Source organism: Phasianus colchicus, chromosome 14, assembly GCF_987193195.1.
Source record: "Phasianus colchicus chromosome 14, bPhaCol1.hap1.1, whole genome shotgun sequence".
Lineage (NCBI taxonomy): Eukaryota > Metazoa > Chordata > Aves > Galliformes > Phasianidae > Phasianus > Phasianus colchicus.
In genome coordinates, this window is record NC_143449.1 from 1,296,864 (window position 1) to 1,321,977 (window position 25,114).

Here is a 25,114-nt window from a genome sequence, read left to right on the forward strand (position 1 = left end):
TATCAAACATATGTTATTTGCAAATATTTAACAAATCAATTTACTAATGATAATACATTATTCTATTTAGTTTACACACTGTATTATATATTAAAAAAATCTGCTTTTTTCAGAATTTCACATGAGCACATTTAATCAGAGACACAATGAAAGGTAGGTAGCAAAGAAGAATACATTTGACTGAAGCTTCATAAAAACACCTCACAAAAATCTTTTAATCAATTAGAAGCCCCCTGATGGCTGCGTTTTCTCTAGAAAAGCTCCTCTTTCAGGCTTTTGTCTCTGCCAAACCCAGTGGGGAAAATGAGTTATCTTTGCTTTTAGAACATGACTGTAAGTATAACTTTTCACCTAATTACCTCAGGGACCTCACTGAAATTAGTATTCACAAGCTAAATATTGCTGTGTGGAGGTGCTACAAACTATTGTCTCTTTTGTGACTCATGTAGAATCATAGATGCATAGAATTATGGAATTGCTCAGGTTGGAAAAGACCTCATCAAGTCCAACTGCAATCTAACCATACTACCCTAACTCTCACAATCTGCAATTAAATCATGTTTCTGAGCACCACATCCAAATGGTTTTTAAACACATTCAGGGATGGTGACTCAACCCCCCACCTCCCTGGGGAGCCTATTCCAGTGTTTAACAACGCTTTCTGTAAAGAAGTTTTTCCTGATATCCAACCTAAATCTCCCCTGGTTCAATTTGGGACCATTTCCCCTTCTCCTGTCACCTCTCATCAGTGAGAAGAGACCAACCCTGCTCTCACTGCAGTCACATTTCAGGTACTGGAAGAGAGCAATAAGGTCTCCCCTCAGCCTCCTCTTCCCCCGACTAAACAGCCCCAGTTCCTTTCATCTCTCCTCATAGGCCATATTCTCCAAGCCCTTCACCAGCCTTGCTGCCTTTCTTTGGACCTGCTCCAGCATCTCCATGTCCTTTCTGTACTGAGGTGCCCCAAACTGAACACAGCGCTCGAGGTGAGGCCTCACCAGTGCTGAGTATAGGGGCAGGATTTCTTCCCTGTCCTGCTCACCACAGCATTCCTGATACAAGCCAGGATGCCATTGGCCTTCTTGAGCAGTGAAAAAACAAAACGAAAAAAAGGGAAGAAGCAAAACAAAACAAAAAACTAGAATTTTTATACATTTTCCTGTGGACCAGTGCCTATAGATATAGTAGAATATTTGTCTTGTGTTGTGTAAAGAGGCCAAAAGCTCAATGGTTATGAAGAATTAGTGGGGAAGTAAACCTTCTTCAGAATTACAATGAACTACATTCAAATGAACTACACTGTAAAGTAAGTGCAAAAATAAATGCAGGGTATGGACAAGACATTTAGAAGATTGTAGGCGAGAGAACAAAGACTTTCATCCTTTCCATTTCTTCATCCATTTCCAAAGGGATGACTAGAATTTCATCAATTTGAGAACTGCGTATCTACAAATTAGATTATAAAAGTCGCTGTAACTAGCAGAGGTATCTCACAGGAATATAATAAACTGTTGTTGAATATGCAAAAGTAAAAAAATAAATAAAATCCAAAAGCAGGTTATTAGCACTTGATGTTCATCTGTTAAACAAAAAAAGCAAAATCCAAGCAATGCTTTGTTTCCAAAGAGCATGTTTGAGTATGTATGTTTTTTTTTTTTTTATGCAAGGGGAAAGCCTTTTTATTCTTCTTTTCTTTTCTCTCCTTCTCTTCTCTTCTCTTCTCTTCTCTTCTCTTCTCTTCTCTTCTCTTCTCTTCTCTTCTCTTCTCTTCTCTTCTCTTCTCTTCTCTTCTCTTCTCTTTTCTTTTCTTTTCTTTTCTTTTCTTTTCCCCCCAGAGAATTATAGTGTCTAATTCATGCTTGCTGGCTAATGCTGACAAATTCCTTTCTGCTGTCATCTTTCAGCTGTATGTTTATTGAATGTAGTTGAATGTAGAGGTCAATGGTTAGAGGGATAAATAAACTTGAGCTGTTTCCAATGCTGTCAAGTATTACAGTAGAGGGTGTTACTAATTTCCTGTAATTATCCAAGAACTTTAGCCCATATTAACCCTTCCTTCCCCAGTAAAAAAAAAAAAAAAAAAGCAAAAAACAAAAAAAGAAAAAAAGCTAAGGAAGGAAGAATAATACAAACTAAAAACAAAGTAATCTAAGTGCAATACATACTAAAAAAAAAAAAAAAAAAAGTAAATATTTATGTTTTGAATTCCCCTCATTTTTCCAGACTTGTGATTTTCTGGAGGAGAAAAAATGGTACTGGAGAAATGTGGAATTTTTTTTGTTATTTTCAGTCGTGAATTTGGAAATGCTTAACCACCTTTGTTCCTTATGTCTGTGACTGCAAGCAGAACACATGATCATGTATGTTAAAAATTTCAGAAGGAAAACACAGGGAATTTTTAAACTAACAGATGCAGAAGAAGCTCATTCTACTCATATTAGTCTCAAAATTGGAATTGCACAAGTTAGAAATAGCAATGCTGCCTTCAGGCACCTGACCTGAAATCCAGAGTCTAGTGACAAATGTTTGGCATTGTTCCAAAGATTTCTCAAGAATCTTCCTCAAGAATCAAAACATATTTAGGCTTGCTATCAAGTAAATTTTACTAGATTCTATCTTCCCCTAATCAGAAAAGTCCATACGGCACTGGTACATTTGAGTTTCTAAGCTTAAATCTCCACTAGGTTTAAGAGTTCTTCACTGAACAGTCAGTCCATCCTGACTGCTTTTTCTTGGACATATTCATGGCTGATTTTCTCCTTAAACCTGTAAGTACAGAGTGCTATTACTACTGGCATTAATTCCAGCCTTTTATAGAAAGGGAGCCTTTGGTAGCATGTTTGCTTTGGATGCTCCTTAGCTCTGATACACTATTCCACTTCCACAGAAGAATAAGCTGTTATTTTAGACTGTTTCACTGTTTCTTGATGACACATTTGGGCTGGTCACATGGAAGAAAAAACAACTGTAATGGTCTCTACAGAATGATAGTGTTGGTTCCATTTGCAGCTCTTTTCTTCCTTTACTTGTTTTATTTTCAGTGTCATTTTAGTATTTTTCCAGGGAGGCTGAAGCCTCTACTGAGAAGAATTTCTCAGAGCATTTATATCTGTTATATAAATTATTTGGAAATACATAGTTCTTTGATCTTAATTATGCTAGTAAAAGAGACAAGAGCACTGATACTGAATGTATTCTCAATCTCAAAGTAAAATGAAATATAAATCAAAGAATGTGCATTGTTCAGGTTATTCTGTTATTTTGGCTTCTTCAGCATGAGTCTCTATAGACAATATTATCTGGAAATGGATATTAAATGTATGTGGTCTACATTTACTTGAAAATCTCTAATACCATTGTAAAAAATAAAAATAAGTACGAAGCAAGTACTTGGACTCTACTGAATAGTACTTTACTGTTCATTTCCTCATCTAGAGGGGGGTTCCGATGGATTTCTGGCTCATGAGTCTGATTCTGGAAGAACTAACATTCAGACATTAAACTTAAATATCTGTGATTAAAAAAGTTAAAACAAAATAAAGCAAAGCCAAACTAACAAGCAATGAAATAAAAATATTTGATCTAGAGATTAATGAATAAAATCCATGATAAATGTGGACTCCTGAATCAGGGACTCCTCTTTTTTCCTTCCTCATTTGCTCAGTATTCCTCTTCATTTAAACGATCACACTGAGTTTGAGATCAAAAAACAGACAACAGTGGTTGAGTCTTTGTTCTGATGTCCTTGGATCAAACATGAGTATAGTTGAAAGTAAAATCAGATGTAGCTGTTCTCCTGCAGTTTTTCCTGCATACCTGAATGCAAGAGTGACTAACAAATATCAGCATTCTATCTAAAAAGCTAGGGCAGAATGAATGCAACAGGAGAAAAAGCCACTGTGGATATGGCTTCCATAAATATTTCTAATTACTTATATGAGAAGAAAAATCAACATTTGTACATCACAACTACTATTTAATAGCACATTGCTGTATCAAGTTTCCTAATTCACAATACTCACAAAACATAGCCTCGCATATGATCATCATCAAACCACATGACAGAAAACTAATACAGAGTGAAATAATGGAGCTCACTTATAATACTGATGTGAACTTAACTCTGTCATCAGTATTCAGTTCTCCATCCTAGGGAGCCAACAGAACTGGCAAACAGATTGCAAGGTCTTGTAGCTAAGATCATTATGGTCTATTATGGTGATACAATATTGAAATACTACATGCTGACACTGTCATTAAAAAGGAGTGGTATAAAAATGTCATACAACAAAAAAGGGTTGCACTAACCATAAGCATAATTAGTTTGGAAATTATTCTGGTAAAATAATGGTGCTTTGAGACAATGTTCCAAAATAAGTATTAAATAAAGGCATCAAAGAAGTTTAAGATAGGCTAAATTTGGGGAAGGATTATACATTCTACATCATTGTTCCAGCAAAGAACTAGACATGACAATGATCACAGCTATTCAGCTATTCATCTTCTGCAAAATCTCCCAGAAAAAAAATGAGACTGAAAAAGGTGAACAGTTTCAACAAACAAACTATAACACAATGAAACACTGTGGGCAATATACTGTAATAAACACTGTTGAATTTCATGATTTTTCATAAATGTTCAGAGTCAAAAGGAGTTCAGTAAGAGACCACTAATTGGTGTTGTGGGAATAGCAGAAATAGTTCTGTAAGTATTCTGTGAGAAGAACAATTTGAGATACAATATTTAAGAGAAACAGCCAAGTAATCTTTAGGTTTGATAGCACTGACTGAGTTCCAGAGATCAGAAATTTTGATAAAACTGTGAACCTTTCTAGGGAATAGTGATAAAACAAATTACAAAGAGTGTGTCAGCCAGAATGATATATACTCAAAGTGCTTAAATTCTAACTTTCTTCTTACAAACAAACAAGCAATCAAGCAAACAAAACAAAACTTGCAGTGCAGTATTTGACCTAGTCTAGAAGGCAAGCAATTTTAATCCTGCTTTTTCTCAGTACTCAGTAGTAATAGAAATAACACTAAATGCATGTTTAACACCCCTATTTCTCTATGCTGTAAAGAATCAAGACCCAGGCAAAACAGTTCCTATAAAATTAGATCCCAGAAGCTCTTTTGGCAGTGTACACAGAGCAGCTCATAGCAAAATTCTGTAGCCAACTGGGAGATTTTTCCACACATGAAAATGGGAGATTAAGCTGGATTTTTTGAAAAGAATCATGAATGGCAGATCTGGTAATCATGAAAGATTACAGAACAGACGATGGGTTAAAAAAGACATGGAGTTGAGATATACATGAGTTTAAAGTAATGTTGGTGTTTTAATAAGAGCTGCTATCCAGTGTCAGGACAAAAAGCCAAACAACTGTGACAGTGGCCAATGAGGCATGTCGCAGGAAGAGCGATGTCAATGGCAACGTCTTCGATGTGTGGTCATGGTTACTGTATATCTGAGTAGCTGATGAAACTTCGGGATAAAAAAAGAGGTATGAGAATACCTTCCTAAGGTTAGAATAGACAAATAAAATTCTCCAAGACTAAACCCCTGCATTTTTTCCTATGCTTTAGAATTACAAACTTGACAAAAATACAACCCACAGGTGAGAAAACTCTAGAGTTATATTTTATATTATGTCTACAACATATTTCACTACACTCATAATGAGGACTCCACAGAAAGATGGATATTACTAACTCCCCATGGAGGGGAACGTGTTAGTTTCCAATATGTTAATTAGTCACAACGTCTGCAGGTGAGAACAGCTGAACAAAAGTCCTTTCGGATGACCAACTGCTTAAGTATATATAGGCAAATGAAATAGTTGGGATCACAGCTTTATCATTAAAGAAACACATGATAATTTTCCAATTAAGGGATTGTCATTTCTGGTTTTATATTTCTTTATTTTGCTTTGTAGCATTAAACTAAATATTGCATATCAGAGCTAAGGTATGAAAAGAACACGTCAATCTTTCACAAGTAGGCACCCTCAGCTACTGGGCAAAGTATTCTGACCTATATTTTCCCAGACCTACAACACTGCTAGACAAAAATTTAAAAAAATGCCAATAATGCAGTTAGCACTCAAGAAGATGAATGGAAGAATTCAGCTTAGTACATTCTGATATATAAGAAGTACAGGAAACCAACTCCTCTTGATGCAGTCAAGAGGATGGCTATGATATAGAATAATTTTTCATTTTTAAAAAATAAACAAGTCTCCTTTCAGTTTTATTTTATTTGGTCATTTTCTGTGGATTACAAAGGATGTAATTTCCAGCAACTGAAGGTATAAAAGGAGATTAAATTGTTGCCTCCCTTGTTTAGCAAATAAACAGTTCTGAGTTCTGAAGTGCACAGTGTGTTTCTGTCATGTCATTAGTTTATTCAGCACAAACATGCACAGCGTGTCATATAAAGAGACCACATGTGTTCCTCAAAAATTTTCAAAAAGTTCAAGAGTTCAAAGATTCAAAGAAAATATTTGTTAATACGAAGGTGAATATGACCTATAGTAATAATTATATGTAATAACTACATGTTCAAGATACCAATTTAAGTAGGTTAGATTTCTCTTTCCCCTTTGTTTTTGGAATGAATATCTTCTGTATATGCACATTTCAATTGGTTTCAAAGTCAGTATTAGGGCATAAATCAGACTGTAGGTCATATAATATCAGTAATATCATATTGATAATATATCTAATATCTATTTCAGAAACATCTCTTTATTAAAGCTTATGTTTGAAATTGCTAATGTGGCAGCAGAAACAAGACCTACTGACTATTGACAATCCCAGAAAACGAAAAGGTATTTTGAAAGCATACTGATTCACACCTCTAGATATTTGTGGGTTTTTTTTCTAGATCTATATTTCTAATAAGGCCAAAGACTCTATACCTAGCAAGAGCAACAGTTTTCTTTTTTAATAAACCTGGATTTTTGTAAATGTGGGATTTCTTCTGATGTTTTCATTTGCTGATATTTTCTTAGCTTTTAAAATGATACTGAAGGAAAGCAACTGCAAACATACACTGTTTACATATACATAAACGTTTACATACACAGAAGAGGACACTGATGTGATCATACATGAACATCAAAAAGAAACCACATTTTCATTTCTTCACTTGGTAATATCAGAATGAATCCCTGAGTTTTCTCCCTTTGCTGTGTGAAATACACTGCCCTCTATAAGATTTAAGTCACTCTGACAAGGGGATTTCATTATAATGTAGTTGTGTTTTCCCATATTTTTCATGTGTTCAGAATAAATTATTTCATTCTAATTATCTCCTTTTTAACTTTCATATGTCATGGCAGTGGTGAATGTGCATTTGGTGCTGGCCAATTTTTCCATGCAATCATCCCAAAATCTTGCCTCTCTCATCTGCTCCTTCAAAGTAAAATTTTTTTAATGAGCAAATGAATAGTTCCAATGATAGAGAGAGGAAGGAGAAAACACAGTGGTTATGAAAACATCAAGTATTTGTATTTCCTAAGCTGCCAGTACCATGAGTGTGAAGGTTAGATGCTGGAAAGAGAAAAGCTCCTGCCTACAGGAGAAAAGAGTAGAAGAATCAGTCCGTGCTTGGAAAGAATCAGACTGCACTGAGATTCTATTCAAAGGAAATACATTGATTTCTTAATCCAAAATGTCTTTTCATTTTGAAAATACTCTTCCATGTTTTGTTTTTCAAACAGTGAATAAAAATGTTAGGTGGAAACCTTTAGTCCTAGCTCTTTACAAGATGCAATGATGTTCAGAACAGCTTTCTAGTTCTGTTACTTTGGCAGTTCTATTGAGAGGCTGAAGTTCAAAACAAGGCCAAAGTTTACTGGTTGCTTAGTAATAGTTTCAAGTTTCCCGTAAGGATTACACTTAGAACTGTAAAATGCATTTCAAGGTAAATAGCATGGTAATGAGCACATATCTTAGCCATTAGGCTATTGCAGTTCTTACATAGACATAACTATTGAGAAAGTAAACTGTGAGATAGTAAAACATTAAATTATACAGAGAAAATATAAATTGTATTTCCCTAGTACACTGTTCTACTCATTTAGAATCAAAGACTCACTGCATAACAACACAAGAATAAAATTATTATGTATGTGAATATCTGATGCTGAAAGGAAAATAGATTGATAAGAACAACATTGAGATTTAAATATCGCCTAGTCATTCTCAATAACTTAGTTCATAACTTACCTATATGAGTAAATACATGCGGAATTAAAAAATAAGTTGCGCTATTTCATTCACAGGAACATGCAGTTGGGAATCAAAACATAGGAGAGTATAAACTTCAGTGCAGATTTCTTTAAATGTTAAGTAATAGAAAATAAAAGTAACAAAAGTCCAGAAAAAAGAGTATTGTGCTCCACACAAAGTCTACTCTTGAATTTAATGTGTGATAGCAGTTTTCTTTCAGATCTTTCTGAAAAGTTTTTCCTTTGTCAAAAAGAGCTTTCAATTTTTCACTGATGGTCACAAGTCAAATACACACACTTGGGATCCAGAGAACTGTAGGTCTTCTTTATCATCTTGGTCACATCTCTAACCACTTCTCACCCTTCTGTAATAAATAACTAACAGAACTTACTTGCCTTTTGAAGAGGCTTCCTGAGTGAGGAACACTGAGATACAACACTGAAGAGTGGCTTCAAAAGCAATCATCAGCAGGACACTTGCCAACCTGGTGCACTTGACAGACTACTACCTACTACTGATCTTCCAGACAGGTGGGGAGGAAGCTGCATCCTGCAGTCTGAGGGGAATGAAGAAAGACTACTAGGCCTTGGGATGGTCAGTGAAAGACTCTGGGGTGCATTTTCTCTTCCCTCCTTCCATTTTCAGGTGAGGATATGGGATGGAATAGAAGGATCCAGTCCATTAATGCTTGGCTACAAGATTGGTGCTACAGGCAGGGCTCTGGGTTCTTCGATAGTGGCTGGTTTCATAATACAGCCCTAACAATAATGTATGGGAAAGGTTTATCTCACAGGGGAAAAAGGGTTCTGGGACAGGAATTCTCAGGGTTCATCTGGAGAGCTTTGAACTAGATCCAAAAGGGGTTGGGGCTGTAACTGGGCTTGTACTGGTGGGGAAGTGCTCTAGTACTGATGAAGACTGGGACACCTCCCACCTCTCTAGGGTAAAATCAGCATGCTCAACTCACACACTGAAATGCCTGTACAGCAATGAATGCAGCATGGGGAATAAGCAGAAGGAGTTAGAAATCCATGTTTGGTCATGAGATTATGACCTGGTGGCAATTACAGAGACATGGTGGGACAGCTCATATGACTGAAGTGTGGACATGCATGGGTATGTCTTTCTCAAGAAAGACAGGCCAGCAAGTTGAGGTGATGGAGTTGCTCTTTATATGAGAGAGCAACTACAATGTACTGAGTTCTGTGCAGGGGTGGATGAGGAGCAGGTTGAGAGTTTGTGGGTGAGAATTAGGGGGCAGGCTGGTTTGGGTGATACCATTGTGGGTGGCTATTACACTTCACCAGATCAGAATGAGAAAGTTGACGAGGCCTTCTTCAGGCAGCTGATAGTGGCCTTGCAATTACAGGCCCTGGTCATTGTGGGGGACTTTAACTACCCTGATATTTGCTCTAAGGCCAACTCAGCCAGCCATCCAAAGTCCAGGAGCTTCCTCTAGTACTTTGATGATAACTTTCTGATGCAAATGGTGGATGAGCCAACTAGGAGAGAAGCACTGCTGGATCTTATTCTCACTAATAAGGCGGGTCTGGTTGAAGCAGTGAAGGTTGAGGGCTGCCATGGTTGCAGCAACCATGAGATAGTGAAGTTCAGGTCCTCATGTGGCTGGAATAGACTACCAAGCAGAATCACAACCCTGAACTTCAGTAGGGCCAACTTTGGCCTTTTCAAGCAATTGCAAGGGGAAATCCCATGGGACAGGGTACTTGAAGGTAAAGGGCCCAAGATAGTTGGTTAGCATTCAAGGATTGCTTCTTCCAAGATTAAGATCAGAGCATCCCAACAGGTAGAAAGTTGAGAAAGGAAGCCAAGGAGCCCTGCGTGGTTAAACAGGAAACTGCTGGGCAAGTTCAAGTGGAAGAAGAGAGTCTAGAGATCACAGAAGGAGGGACTGGCCACTTGGGAGGAATATGACTGTTGTCAGAGTATGCAGGGAGGCAACAGAAAAGGTAAGGCCTCCTTAGAATTAAACCTTGCAAGAGGGGTGAAGGAAAATAAAATGGGCTTCTTCAAGTACATTTCAGATAAGGCTAACAATAGAGGCAATGTAGGCCCACTCACTGATGAATGAGGTGAGTGCCCTGATGACGGAAGATACAGAAAAGGCAGAATTACTAAATGACTTCTTTGTCTCTGCCCGTACTGCTGGAGGTTGTCCTGAGGAGCCCCATACCCCTGAGGCACAAGAGGAAGACAGGATAAAGGAGGAGTTTGCCTCAGCTGATGAGGACTGGGTTAAGGACCAGTTAAGCAATCTGGACATCCATAAATGCATGGGCCCTGATGGGATGCATAGTGGGTACTGAGGGAGTTGCTTTCCATCATTTTTGGTAAGTCATGAGAAATGGGAGAGGTGCCTAGGGATTGGAGGAAAGCAAATGTCACCCCAGTCTTCAAAATGGGCAAAAAGAAAGACCCTGGTAACTACAGACTGATCAGCCTCACTTGGATCCCTGGAAAGCTGATGAAGCAACTTACTCTTGGCTCTATCTCTAGGCGTATCAAGGATAAGAGGGTCATTAGAGGCAGTCAGCATGGCTTCACTAAGGGGAAATCATGCTTGACCAATATGATAGCGTTTATGAAGAAATAACCAGGTAGATAGATGATGGTAAAGCAGTGGATGCAGTCTATCTTAATTTCAGGAAAGCATTTGACGCCATCTCCCACAGCATCCTCCCAGCTAAATTGAGGAAGTGTGGTCTGAATGGTTGGGTACTGAGGTGGACTGTGAACTGGCTGAATGGAAGAAGCCACAGAGTTGTGGTCAGTGGGACAGAGTCTAGTTGGAGGCCTGTGTCTAGTGGAGTTTCTCAGGGAGTGGTACTGGGACCAGCGCTATTCAGTATATTCATCAGTGACTTGGATGAGGAAATAGAGTGCATGATCAGCAAGTTTGCTGATGACACAAAACTGGGAGGAGTGGCTGATGAGCCAGAAGACTGTGCTGCCATCCAGCAAGACGTAGACAGGCTGGAGAGTTGGGCGAGGAGAAATATAATGAAATACAACAAGGGCAAGTGTAGAGTCTTGCATCTGGGCAAGAACAACCCCAGGTACCAGTACAGGTTGGGAACTGACCTGTTGGAGAGCAGCGTAGGGGAAAGGGAGCTGGAGTTCCTGGTGTACAGCAGGGTGACCTTGAGCCAGCTCTGTACCCTTGTGGCCAAGAAGGCCAATGGCATCCTGGAGTATATTTGAAGGGGCGTGGTTAGTAGTTCAGTAGAGGTCCTCCTCCCATCTGCTCTGCCCTGGTGAGACTGCATCTGGAGTTTTGTGCCCAGTTCTGGGACCCTCAGTTCAAGGACAAGGAACTGCTTGAGAGAGTCCAGCGCAGAGCCAGAGATGATGAAGGTAGTGGAGCATCTCCTTGTGAGGAGAAGCTGAGGGAGTTGGGTCTCTTTAGTTTGGAAGAAGAGGAGACTGAGGGGTGAGCTCATTAATATTTATAAATATGTAAAGGGTGAGTGTCATGAGGATGGAGCAAGGCTCTTCTCAGTGATATCCAATGATAGGACAAGGGACAGTGGGTGCAAGCTGGAACACAGGAGGTTCCACATAATTATGAGAAAAAACTTCTTTACGGTGAGGGTGACAGAACACTGGAACAGGCTGCCTGGAAAGGTTGTGGGGTATCCTTCTCTGGAGACACTCAAACACCACCTAGACGTGTTCCTGCATGACCTGATCTAGGTGTTCCTGTTACAGCACGGGGATTGGACCTAGAGGATCTTTCAAGGTCCCTTCCAATCCCTGATATTCTGTGATTCTGTGATTCTACAATTTAATTCTAACTAATAAAACCTATTGGTGCCTGTATGGAGTTCTTTTAAACTCCCCAAACTGGGAAATCCAATCTCATCCTGCACACTATGTCAACATCACATTTTTCTTAGAGATCGCATCTCCAAAAAACAAGCAGCCTCAGAGGCTGAAGGGCATAGAGTTCAATGTAGGCAACATGTCTTCCCACATGCCAGGATATGCTATTAACAATACCTGAAAAAGCTAGCAGTGAGGTAGCAAAATAGATCTGCATAAACTTTAGTCACAGCTGAGCTGCATGAGCACAGCCACAGATATGGTTGTGACTACTGCTTCTCCGGGCATCACAGAATCATAGAATCATAGGATAGCTTGGGTTGGAAGGAACCCCAAGGATCATCAAGTTCCAATTCCGCCACCACAGACAGGGTTGCCAGCTGCTAGATAAGTACTAGGTCAGATTGCACAGGGCCCCATCCAACCTGGCCTTAAACACCTCCAGAGACAGGGCATCCACAACCTGTCTGGGCAACCTGTTCCAGCACCTCACCACTCAGCAAAAAACTTCCCCCTTCATCCGGTCTTAATCTTCCTTCCTTTAATATAAAACCATTCCCCTTTGTATTATCACTGTCTGCTTGCATAAAAAGTTGATTTTCCTCATGCTTATAAACTTCCCTTAAATACTGGAAGGTCACAATGAGGTCTCCCTATAACTTTCTCTTTTCCAGGCTGAACAAGCCCAGTTTATTCAGCTCATCTTCACAGGAGAGGTGCCCTGTCCTTGGACCATTTCCATGGCCCTCCTCTGGACCATCTCCAAAAGCTCCACATCTTTCCTCTATTGAGGACCCCAAACTTGGACACAGCACTCCAGATGGGGCCTCGCGAGGGCAGAGTAGAGGGGGCCAATCACCTCCTTTGCCCAGATGCCACCATTCTGCTGTATCAGCTACATTATTCAGCTTAATGTCATCAGCAAACTTGCTGAGGGTTCACTCAATTCCGTCATCTGACAAAGATTTTGAAGAGTATTGATCCCAAGATGGACCAACGGGGGTCATAGCTCATCACCAGTCTCCACCTGGATGTAGAGCCATTGACCCCAACCCTCTGTCTGCAACCTTCCAACCAATTCCTTATCCACCAAATAGTCCACTCGTCAAATCCATATCACACCAATTTAGAGATAGGGATATGGTGGGGGTCATGCCAAAGGCCTTGGATAAGTCCAGGGAGATTAAATCAAGTTTCCTTCCTTTTGTCCACTGATGCCATCACTGAATTGTAGAAGGCCACCAGATAAGGCACAGACTTCCCTCAGTGAAGCCTTGTTGTCTGTCTCAGATCACCTGCTTAGTCAGATTTGTTTTCTGCAGCTGCAAAAAGACAGAATAAAAAACAAGACTAAGTCATAAACTGTAATGTAGGCAGGACTGGAGGCAGGCAGAAACTACCTGCTTAAGGAACAAAAATTCATGTATAGTCTGTGGCATTTTCTTGAAGCATTCATAATTGTCAACTGGTCTTTAATTGTCTTAATTAGTCTGAACATATTTAGGCATGGCTCTAAAGAAGTCAAATCAACCAGGAAAGACAGCATTATTCAAAGTGATGAAACACCAGGGAGGACATTACCTTCAGAAAAGGCAGAAAGAAAATCAAAGATACACAAATTGTTTTTGTGATCATTATTTAATTCAGAAAGACACAAGGATCCTTTGAAGATGAAAATCATGATACCTATTTTCATCTTAAATAATTTTCTCTTGTTAGTTGAAATCAGTAAGGTAATAAAAAAGTCAGTCCCATAAAGCCAATATGAGAGAAAGATCATAAGCACTGGTTCCTTAAAAAGATTTATGTATAAACTTTGGCTTTCTTCCCTGAAAGCGTGCTGGTGAATATGTGAAGGTTCGTAGTTGTGCCTGACATGTGGGGCACTCTAAAGCGTAAGAAACATCATCATTACAGATGAAAGGCGGACAGGCATTTAGCCAGGCTTAACCTCTTGGAAAATGGTTTCATTTCATGTACAAAGAGATCTATGTTTTTATTTGCTGTGATATTTAAAGCTTTATTTAAACTTCTACATGGTATCCAGTGATCTTGTGGAAATCAAAGCAGACAGAGCACACACACTCTGGAGGCAGAAGCCAGAGTGACATTACAAACCAAAGTGACAAACATACTCAGTGCAGGACAATTCCTCTCAAAGTAAATCAGAATAATTGGTTTCATTGCTCACTGTAATAAGTAAATAAATAAACAAATGAACAAATAAACAAACAAACACATTTAATACCAACAAAGATAAATATTTCATATCTAACTACATGTGAGCTTGGATCAGAATCCACATCAGGGTCCCCCTAGCTCCTTCATAATTTGCATAATTTGTTTTAAACAACCCTATTTATAACTGTAGCTGCCTTTCTAGAAGAAGAACTTAGATTCTGCTGGTTTCCCTGGCAACTATCAGTAATGCAAGCAAGATACAATTCAGAAAAAATAATATTTTACCCAATTCTGTAGTCAATAATTGCATCAGTTTCCCTCTCATATCAAAGGTAATTTCACAATATTTTTTTCCTCACATTTTAAGAGTGGCAGGAATAGCAGATAACAACCCTACCACAGTGACATCATTTCAACTCTTCCCATATAATTCTTTCTGGAGTTGAACAAAATGAACCATTTAATCTGAGCAGATTAGCTCTGTAGTGTTACTGGAAGGATCAGAGAAGGAAAGTTAAGCAAAATATAGGAAATTCTCCCTGTTCATCTTTTTCTAAGCATGTCCCGCTCCTGGTATATCACACATCAAGAGTGGTTTGCATAAACCACACTCCAGAAAAAGTGATTCAGTCTAATAACTACAGTACTGAAAAGAGAAAGATAGGACGGAAGTAGTGGTTTCTCACTGTTTATTCTTCCTCTTTATTATCTTAACATCAACTGATTTTATTTTCCTCAGAAATGTCTGATACCTTGCTTTTCTGCAGTACTGATCACATGCTGCCTTTGCTGCTTATATTTATTCACCTTCTCAACATGAATGTCACATACAAAAGGGAGATGACTATTGAGTTTATCTTGTTTCGCAGAGTCAGCATTTATGTGGACTAGTAATACTTGGTCATATTGCAAAGCTTTCACCGGAACTCAGAAATGAGCGAGGAGAGAATGGCCTTCAAATGTACAAATGAAATGAATGAATGATGTGGCAACCTCAGCTGTGAAAAGCAGAGAAAATCTCGCACATCTGCAAAATAAATAGTCAGAGATCAGCTGAGGGGAACAGGAAAGAGTTAAAGATAACAAAGGAAGCAAGGATTAAGTCTATCTGTAGCAGAAAATGGAATTTCAGCCTTTTGCTGACTGATATGGAGGTAATGATATTTCCAGAAGACTACATTTATAGCAAGGAGAAAGGAGCGGGATGTGAAAACTAAGTGCACTTCTAGAGGGGAACTAAGCTACCAGTAATGTACAGTTCACTAGGATCTCATGAAAATTATTTACAATCATTACAGATATTTCAGATGTTATCTATAGATTTAGACTTCAATATTCCTTGTATCACTTCAAAAATATGTTTAGCTTTTTGCAGAATGCATAAACCATTTTCTAATCAAGTTGTTATAATAGAAAATCATCAATTTTATTTCCAGACTGATTGAGTCAAGCCAGATGCAGTCAGCAACATGGCCAGCAACACATCTACCTTTTTTCTAGACATTTCTAGTGGGTCAAATGCTTGAAATTTGGAATATTTATAGCATTTTTAATAAAATGCACCAAGAAATAATTTGTTGCTTAGTGATATAACTCAGAAAATCTAATTTTCAAAAGGTAAATCCTGAGAGAGCAGAATCAGATGTAGGAAGAAACAGATTGTACCAAAATGACTTTCTGTATGCAAAATCACAATCAAATTCTGAGAGCACTGTAACTTTCAGAATGGATTTTTGCTCTGCCTTTGCTTTTAACATCAGGTACCTACAGCACACTGCAGAAATGCTTGAGGCTTGAGTCATTTACAAACAAACAATCCTTGAAACTCAGTCCAGGATAAATGCAGTAGTGAGGTGTGAATTCATACATCTGGCACAAAAACACTGCTTCCCTGTGCAGGTGACATTGTAAGCCATTCTTTGTGTCACGTAAAATTTCCAGCTTACTCATCAATAGGTTAGACTCTTAATACAGGGTTAAACCATGCAATGTGAGTCTATGTAACATGCAAATTCTTAAGGGATGTTGCACTATTTTCCTTAAAAAGGAAAAACTGCATACTTCTTGGCACTGTTCATTTTCAAATTGTAATGATTATTACAATAAAAAAACATAAATTCTAATTAGCCTCATTATATGACACAGACCAGAAAAGACAGGATAGATATATAATATAACATTATCCTACTTGAAAGAGCATGCCTTCTGTTTTTGATCTGTTTGAAGGTATTGTTATCATGAATAGTATAAAGCAGTTTCTGTTAATATTTGAATAGTGTATAGATTCTGTGTCTCTTGCAGTGTCTAACTAAAAATCTGCTCTACTGCTCTACTTGGTTTACAGTCCTGTAGGCTTACATATTCCTGAGAAGATACAGACAGAAAAGTTAGGGCTGGAAGCACAGGATGTTTCCCTCTTCACACATCAGACTCTGGAGCAAAGGAAGGTTAGACAAGATGCCCAAAGTTGAGGAAACATGTACATAGATAGGAACTGAAATGTGGGTAAATACTCACCCTTTACCTTGCTGGAAGCTAACTTCTTTATGTTCCTTGTCATTAGTCTTACTAGAGTTTTTGCTCTTGTTCTCTTAAAGTAACAACAACATCAACAACAAAATAAGGCTTCATCTAAAAGTACAGTTTTTATTTTTCATTGAGTTACACAGATCCGTAGGCAGAAATAGAAATAATAAAGGCCACAGAAAATCACGGAATCACCAAGGTTGGAAAAGACCTCCAAGATCATCCAATCCAACTGTTCACCTATCACCAGTATTTCCCCACTAAACCATGTCCCTCAGTACAACATTCAAATATTTCTTGAACACCTCCAGGGACCGTAACTCCACTATTCCCTGAGGAGCCCGTTCCAGGCCACTCTTTCAAAGAAGACAATTTTCCTAACATCCAATGTAATTAGAAATCATGTTTCAACAACGTATGGATAGTGTTATTATCTATGTCTCATTAGGGATGAAAGAAAGCAGTAGGAAGAGCTTCTAACAGGTAAGTTATAGAGTCATAAGTGCAGCAAATTCGAGAAAGAGCTGTGCAATTACCGTCAACAATCAGTAAATTAAGTTCTTAAAAAGACTAAACGTGTTTCACATTACACAGTAAGGAAAGATATCAACATTCTAACTTTGACATTACAGTTAAATGTAAAGCAAGTACAATTTTACTTCTAGTGCTCAAACTAAATAAAATCAGAATAAAATTAAATTGATGTGAAATTTCATAGTGAGAAACATTGATAGTAGGTTCAGTGTATTTTGTGACATTTATCTGTGACTTAGATACAGTAATATTGCTCTTCTGATTACCATAGCATAGATCATGAATATATTCCACTAGAAACATGTTTCCAGTCAGTGGGAACTTCACCAGACTGCCATGACCTTTCAAATATAATGGATGTACTGTTGTTGCTACTGCTGAAATGTACTACCCTGAAATGCGCGCCTCATTGTGCTCACATCCACTGTCTTCATATATGTTCAGTAAGCCACTTCTCTGCATGGAGAAATTCTATTCCATCCCACTGCTTCATACACACTTCCATGTCAGACGTCATTCTGTCAGACTGTCCTTCTGTTGTCATCTATCACACAGCAACAAAACATAACAGAATATTGTGAAAGTTCAGCCATTGCTGCCATCCCACCCACATCTGTCTCTGACATTATAGGCAGACATAATAAAATAGCATTGCTTTCAGAGCAGCTCTCCTAGCATGAAGAGGAAGATGAAACTCTCACATGTGGAAGAAAAGGATTGCAGATGTTTCTAACAGCAAGAACATCAAAGATCTGAGATGTGCATTGGGAGGTATTTGCAGAGCAGTGAAAGGAGAAAAAGTTCTCTCTGTGTCAAATTTTATAAAAGGAGACAGAAATATGTTATATTCCTTGCTTTTTGTCCTGAATTGTTACATACTTAGATTTTATTTAACACTGAGTATCCACTTGTAAATAGTTTTTAACAAAGTTAATAAATCATGAAGTTAAATTTGAAGCTCTCAGATAATCATGCATTCATCAGTCACAAGCCATTACGGAGTTCAACTGGCAAATAGCCTATGAAAATCCCAGCTAATGATTATAACAATGAAACTTTCAGGTAGCATGCTTACTAAATATTCACAATAATTTCGGGGTTTGCAATGTACATGTGAGATAATAATCATAAATGTTTTGAACCAGAATAACTTGGGAAGCATAATTAAAAAAAAAATTAAAATATGACTAACATTTACTTCAAAAATTATACATTTTAAATCTACATTGGACTACTGATATATAAGTATGGAAATGTAATATTCCAGTTTTCAGTACTAGGAAAGGACAATATTTTTAGTAAAAAAACCAACAATCCATGCAACAATTCAACAATTCAACAATTATTTGCATTATGCTCAAGCCATAATTTAGCAATTTAGATAATAATGAGTATTTAATTTTTAATATATTGTAAGTTGTGAAACTAGTAATAAACAAAAAAAACCCACAAATGAATAAATAATTACGGTGAGATATAAACCTCCCTAATCATTTATTTATTATTGTAAAAATCTTCTTCCTTATATCCAAACTAAATCTTCTCTCAATTAGCTAGACACCATTTCCCTTGTCCTATGAAACCAGAACCTGCAACAGAGTCTGTTCCCTTCTTTCTTGCAGCTCCTCTTTAAATAATGAAAGGCCACTCTCAGGTCACCACAGAACCTTTCCTTCTCCAGGCTGCACAGCCTCAGCTCTCGCAGCCTGTCCTCACAGGGAGGTGTTCCATCCTCAGATCATTTTTGTGGCCCACCTCTACATAGCTTTGAAGTCTGTGCCTCTCCTGTGACTCCATCAAACATTCCAACCTTCAAATCCTTATCTTTCCAGTGAGGAGACAAGGATACTGTAAGGTACAGCGTCAAAGGCCTTACTGAAATCCAGATAGATGACATTAGTGGCTCTTCCCCTGTGCACTGATGCAGTGTCACAATCATGGAAGGCCACTGGGTTGGTCATGCAGGATTTGCTCTTGGTGAAGCCATGCTGGTTATCCCATATCACCTCCCTACTTTCCATGTATCTTAGCATAGCTTCCAGGAGGATCTGGTCCATGATCTCCCCTGGCACAAAGGTGAGGCTAACAGGTCAGTAGTTCCCTGGATCATCCTTTCTACCCTTCTTAAAAATGGGTGTGATATTACCTTTTTTCCAGCCACCAGGCGCTTCACCTGACTGCCATGACTTTTCAGATGTCACTGAGAGTGGTTTGATGACTATGTCAGATTATGTCCAGAGTTCCCTCAGGACTCTGAGATGCATCTCATCTGGACCCATAGATTTGTAGATGTTCAGGTTCCTCAGGTGGTCAGAAACCTGATCTTCACTTATTACAGTGGTAGGGGCATTTCTTCCCCCAGTCTCCTCCTTCCAAATCAGTCATTTGAGGACTATGAGACAAGTTTTTTTCAGAAAAGACGGTGGCCAAATATAGTTGAGTACCTCAGCCTTCTCCTTATGTGCTATTATCAGCTTGCCTGTGTCACTCACTAGATGGGGTACACCCTTCCTGGACTTTCCTTTTCTGGTTGAGGTACCTGTAGAAGACATTCTTCTATGCAGCCCTTGACAAGTTTAGTTCAAGTTTTGGACCTTGGCTTTTCTGACCCTGTCCCTACACAGCCTAGCAGCTTCCTAACCTTTCCATGGTACCTGTCCCTGTGTCCACTGCCTGTATATTTTCTCCTCCTCTTCAGTTTTACCAGCAGGTCCCAATTTAGCCTTCTTTTCCTGACTTCCTGCAACTGGGGATGGAGAGTTTTTTTTTGCCCTGAGGAAAGCTTCCTTAAAGATCTGCCAGCTCTGCTCTGCACCCTTGCCCATGAGGACAGTTACCCTGGGTGTTTGGTTAACTCACTGAAGATCTGGAATTTAGCTTTCCTAAAATTTAGTGTCCAAATTTTACTCTTTTCTTGTCTCGAATCCCTCCACCATTGCATGGTCACTACAGCTGAGGCAGCCTCCAAGGCTGGTATCACCAATCAGTTCAGTTGCATTGGCAAGCAACAGGTGTAGTGTTGCATCATCCCTGGTGGAGCCTTCCATTACCTGACTCTGTAAGGTATCCTCAATGCGCTCCAGGAGCCTCCTAGATCACCTACAACTTGCCATAGTACTTTTCCATCAGATGTCTGAATAGTTGAAGGCCTCCATCAGGATGAGCGCTTGCAATCATGATGCCTCCTGTAGCTGGAGGTAGAAGGCTACATCAGTTGGCTCTGTTTGATCAGGTGGCCTGTAGTAGACAACAATTGCAAGGTTCCCTTTGTTGCCTCAGTCTCTGTCACCCACAGGCTTTTGACTTGTTCATGACTATTATATAGGGACAGTTCTTCACATATTCTGATATAGATAACAATGCCTCCTCCCCTTCTTCCTTGCCTGTCCCTTCTGAACAGCTTGAAGTTGTTGGTAGCCACACTCCAGTCATGGGAATCATCCCACCAGGTTTTGGTGATGGCAGCTATATTGTTTTCTAGCAACATGGTAGCTTCCAGCTCCTCCTGTTTGCTTCAAAGCTGTGTGCATTGTTGTAGAGGCATTTCTGCTCAGCAGCTTGTCTTATCACTTTCTTAAAGGATAACTCTTTAATTCTTTTTAAGCATTTCCCTTGAGTTTCTATGTTGCTCCAGTAGTCACTGCCTCATCAACACAGAGTTTTGTGTGCTAGCACCTTCTAGCACCCAGTTCCTCTAATATAGCTGTGCCATCCCACGTCTTATCATGAGAAGGCTCACTATCCCCTCTGCTCTCCTTCAGACCTAGTTTAAAGCCCTCCCAATGAGTCCCATTAGCTTTTCCACAAGGACACTTCTTCTCCTTAGAGAAAGGCAAATCCCATCCGCTGCACACAAACATGGTGTCATAGAGGCCATTTGGTTGTCATGAAAGACAGGGAGAGGAGAGGAGAGGAGAGGAGAGAAGAGGAGAGGAGAGGAGAGGAGAGGAGAGGAGAGGAGAGGAGAGGAGAGGAGAGGAGAGGAGAGGAGAGGAGAGGAGAGGAGAGGAGAGGAGAGGAGAGGAGAGGAGAGGAGAGGAGAGGAGAGGAGAGGAGGAATGGGAAAGGGAAGGGGTAAGGGAAGGGGAAGGGCCAGATATTTAAAGACCTGTTTCCATGTCCTTACCCAATACAGAAGGATGAAAAGAAAAGATGTTCTGCGCATTCAATTCCTTTAGCTGTTATCCCAAGGCCCTTAAGTCCCTTTTGATGGCTCTTGACCCATATGTTGCTGCTTCATATCTCCTTACATGAAAAAGCAGTGAGGGGTTGTGGTCTGTTGGCCATATCAGGTTAGGTAGTTTCCTGGTGACATTCCTCACCTGAGCCCCAGGAAGACAGCAGACTTCTCTAAGAAGAGGGTCTGATCAGCATACCAGATGTTCAGTTCTGTGTGGGAAGGAATCACATTTCTGTCTCTTCTTCAGTGATGTAGCCTTGATATTGCAGGAAAGCTCACTATGATTTGGTTTTGTTAGTTTGTCTAGACTAAGTGGGCCGCTATCACCCTCAGATGGGCCACATCCAGGGCCTCATACCTGTTGTAGAGAGGGTCCTGGGAGGGTGGACCGGACAAGAAGGGTTTTCATTTCCAATTCCAAGCATAAACTTGCCTCCATCTGCTCCTTTGCTTTGTGTTCTTATATCCAGATCACCTCATTCTCCACGCTCCTAGGTTGCCATGTTCCTGTGTCACTCTGCTCCCTGGTGGCTGTCATCCCTGGCTTCAGCTCTTTTCTGTGTTGAAATCTGACATTTAGAATAATGGAAATTTTGTTACACTAGCAATTAAGATAAAATCAAATACAACCAGATTGTGTTTGGGATTTCACTTGCCTTGCAGAAATGCCCATGAAAAGAGAGACTGATAACTGCTTTTAGATACTATAACAAAGTAGCTCTTCTGCAATTGTGATGGTTTACAGAGTTCCTGGATCTCTCAAACAAAGATGTTTGCTAAAATGTTAAGCTACAGAATCCCTACTGGACGTTATTGCAGTAGACACAACTTTTTGTGATATACTCCTGCACATGGCTGCATTGCATCTGTTATCTGCGTTTATGTATATGTTAGATATGAATTTCATTAGGTAGCAAGAAGCCAATTTGTTATTGGAAGAAAACAAATATAAAATAACCATATTTGTTCACATTTTGAAGTTTCTAAGATATGAATGTGGAACAGTGAGTAGCTGACAGAAACTGAATTTACAGGGGAATCATTGTCCTTCTGAACATCGGTTTTCTTCTCTTTACAATGATTTTGGATGTCCTCCTAAAGGGCTACATATTCTTCCATGTTTGATGGGCAGCAGTTCCTTTATGATGGTATTAAACTACTTTGAACTCTATCAGCTACACAAATGTAATGATTCCAAAACTGCTTGCAATGCCTAACAAGAGCAGAGATGTCTTTTGAAATGGAAATACAATTCTTTTCAGGATGGTTTACATTACTCAGTCTTTGATCACTGTTTCAGCTTGATAAATTACTTGTGTGAATATTACCCAATATATAAAAATACATGAATAACATAAATTCACCCCTTATTATGTTATACGTTGTTATGTTTTTATTCTTATGTATTTCAGGAAAACGAGTAGCTTCTAATCTTAGGTTATTTTTTGATAAAATAAAAAGCATTGAAAAGAAAGGTTATAGTACCTGTCCTAAAACTCATTCATCTCTTAGTTACACAACATAGCACCAACTGTCTATAAATTTTTGAAGTCCATCACTGAAGTCTTACATTTTCTACAACAGTTTGACAGTTGAGCACTTCTTTTCCAATATAATTTTGACATCAATAGAAGCATAGATAAGACCAGTCAGGCAACCAAACAGCAGTGAAAAAGCTATGTAGTGTTCTGTAATTTTCAGACATACCTGTATTCTCAGATGAGAAGAAATGACATAGACGATAGACACAAAATGAATGAAAACCAGCAGATATCCCAAAGTGATGAACAGAATACCTCACCCTGCTTCCTTCCTCATTCAAGTGAAAAAAAAAAATGAAGTTCCTTTTTACATCTCATGTTTTAGTATTGTACAAAAAAAATCTTCCTTAACTTGCATGATTGCAGTAAAACTTTGCCTTCTGAGCTAATATTTTATTTGGTACTACTTGTCCTTTTTTTACAAATCTTTCAGTACTGGCAGCCTTCAGTAAATTCTTCCTGTGATACCTTTGTCAGTGCCTTAATTTGGTAAAGGTCTCATACTGCATTCACACTACCAGCAATCAAATATCAAAACTTATTTTCAAGGCCTTAACAGTGCTCTGTGTGAACTTTCCAAGAACAACACAGCTCTTCCTGCCATTTCATGCATAAATTACTTCATCAAAGAGCTGGTGTTTATTCTGAGCTCCTTGAAATTCTAATCACTTGTACATACCTCCTCAGGCCAGTCTGCACTCTGAAAATTGGATTACTTACAATTGGGCTATTCATACCATAGGGCTATAGAATGTGACTTGTCACCCATTTACAAGCCTCTGTACATCTAACATATCATCAAACATTTCTTATTGAAACTTTTCTTTAAATCTTTTTTCTAATGTAAGGTTCATATCAACTAGTTAGATCACAGCACAAATATTTTTTCTTTTAACAGGGTGTGAAAAACATGCACATATAACATAATGTTAGTTGTTTAAAAGAAAATCACTCAAAAGAATGCTTGTACTATTTTCTTATTTGGTATTCTCTATTGATAAGTTGAGAAGGTGCTATTATATTTGAACTCAGGCAGAATGTAGTCAGCTTAATTGATTTATTCCAAATGACATTTCATCTTACATTATTAAAATGTAAAATGAAGTGATTGCTAATAATACAAAATCAGTCATATAAGATTTCCTTGAGACCTGGTAGGGGACATCTTAAGAGTTTTTGGTAGACAAGTTCCCATAGACTGGTGTAGGAATGATTTGGTAATCAACAGGTCTATAGATATTCACTCTGGCCCTGAATGTGATAAGACAACACTTTTATACTTGTACATGTATAAACAGAAAGTTTTTTCAGTTCTGTTTGTTGATACATAATTATTCCTTACAGTTAGAAACAAATCACTATGGCTTTTATCTACATATCATGTAGGAACTGCCCCGCTAGACCTGCTGTTCACAAACAGGGAAGGTCTGGTGGGAGATGTGGAGGTTGGAGGCTGTCTTAGACAGAGTGACCACGAAATGATAGATTTCTCGATTCATGGTGGAGCCTGGAGGGGGAATAGTAAAACTGATACCTTGGACTTCAGGAGGGTGGACTTTGAATTGTTCAAGAGACTAATAGGGGGAGTCCCCTGGCATTCAGTCTTAGCGAGTAAAGGGGTCCAAGAGAGCTGGTTGCTCTTCAGGAAGGAAGTCTTAAGGGCGCAGGAGCAGGCAGTCCACCTGAGCTGCAAAATGAGCCGGTGGGGAAGAAGACCGGCGTGGATGAATAGGGAGCTATTCTTGAGGCTCCAGGAGAAAAAGAGAATCTACCTCCTGTGGAAAGAGGGACAGGCAACTCAGAATTAATACAAGGAAGTCATTAGGATGTGTAGAGGTGAAATCAGAAAGGCAAAAGCTCAGCTTGAATTTAACCTGGCCACTGGGGTGAAAAGGAATAAGAAACTCTTTTATAAATACATTAACAGTAAGAGGAGGACAAAGGAGAATATCCACTCTTTGCTGGATGAGGCTGGGAATGTGACCACTGAGGATAAGGAAAAGGTGGAGGTTCTGAATGCCTTCTTTACGTCTGTCTTTAAAAGTCAGACCAGTTATCCTCAGGGTACTCCTCTC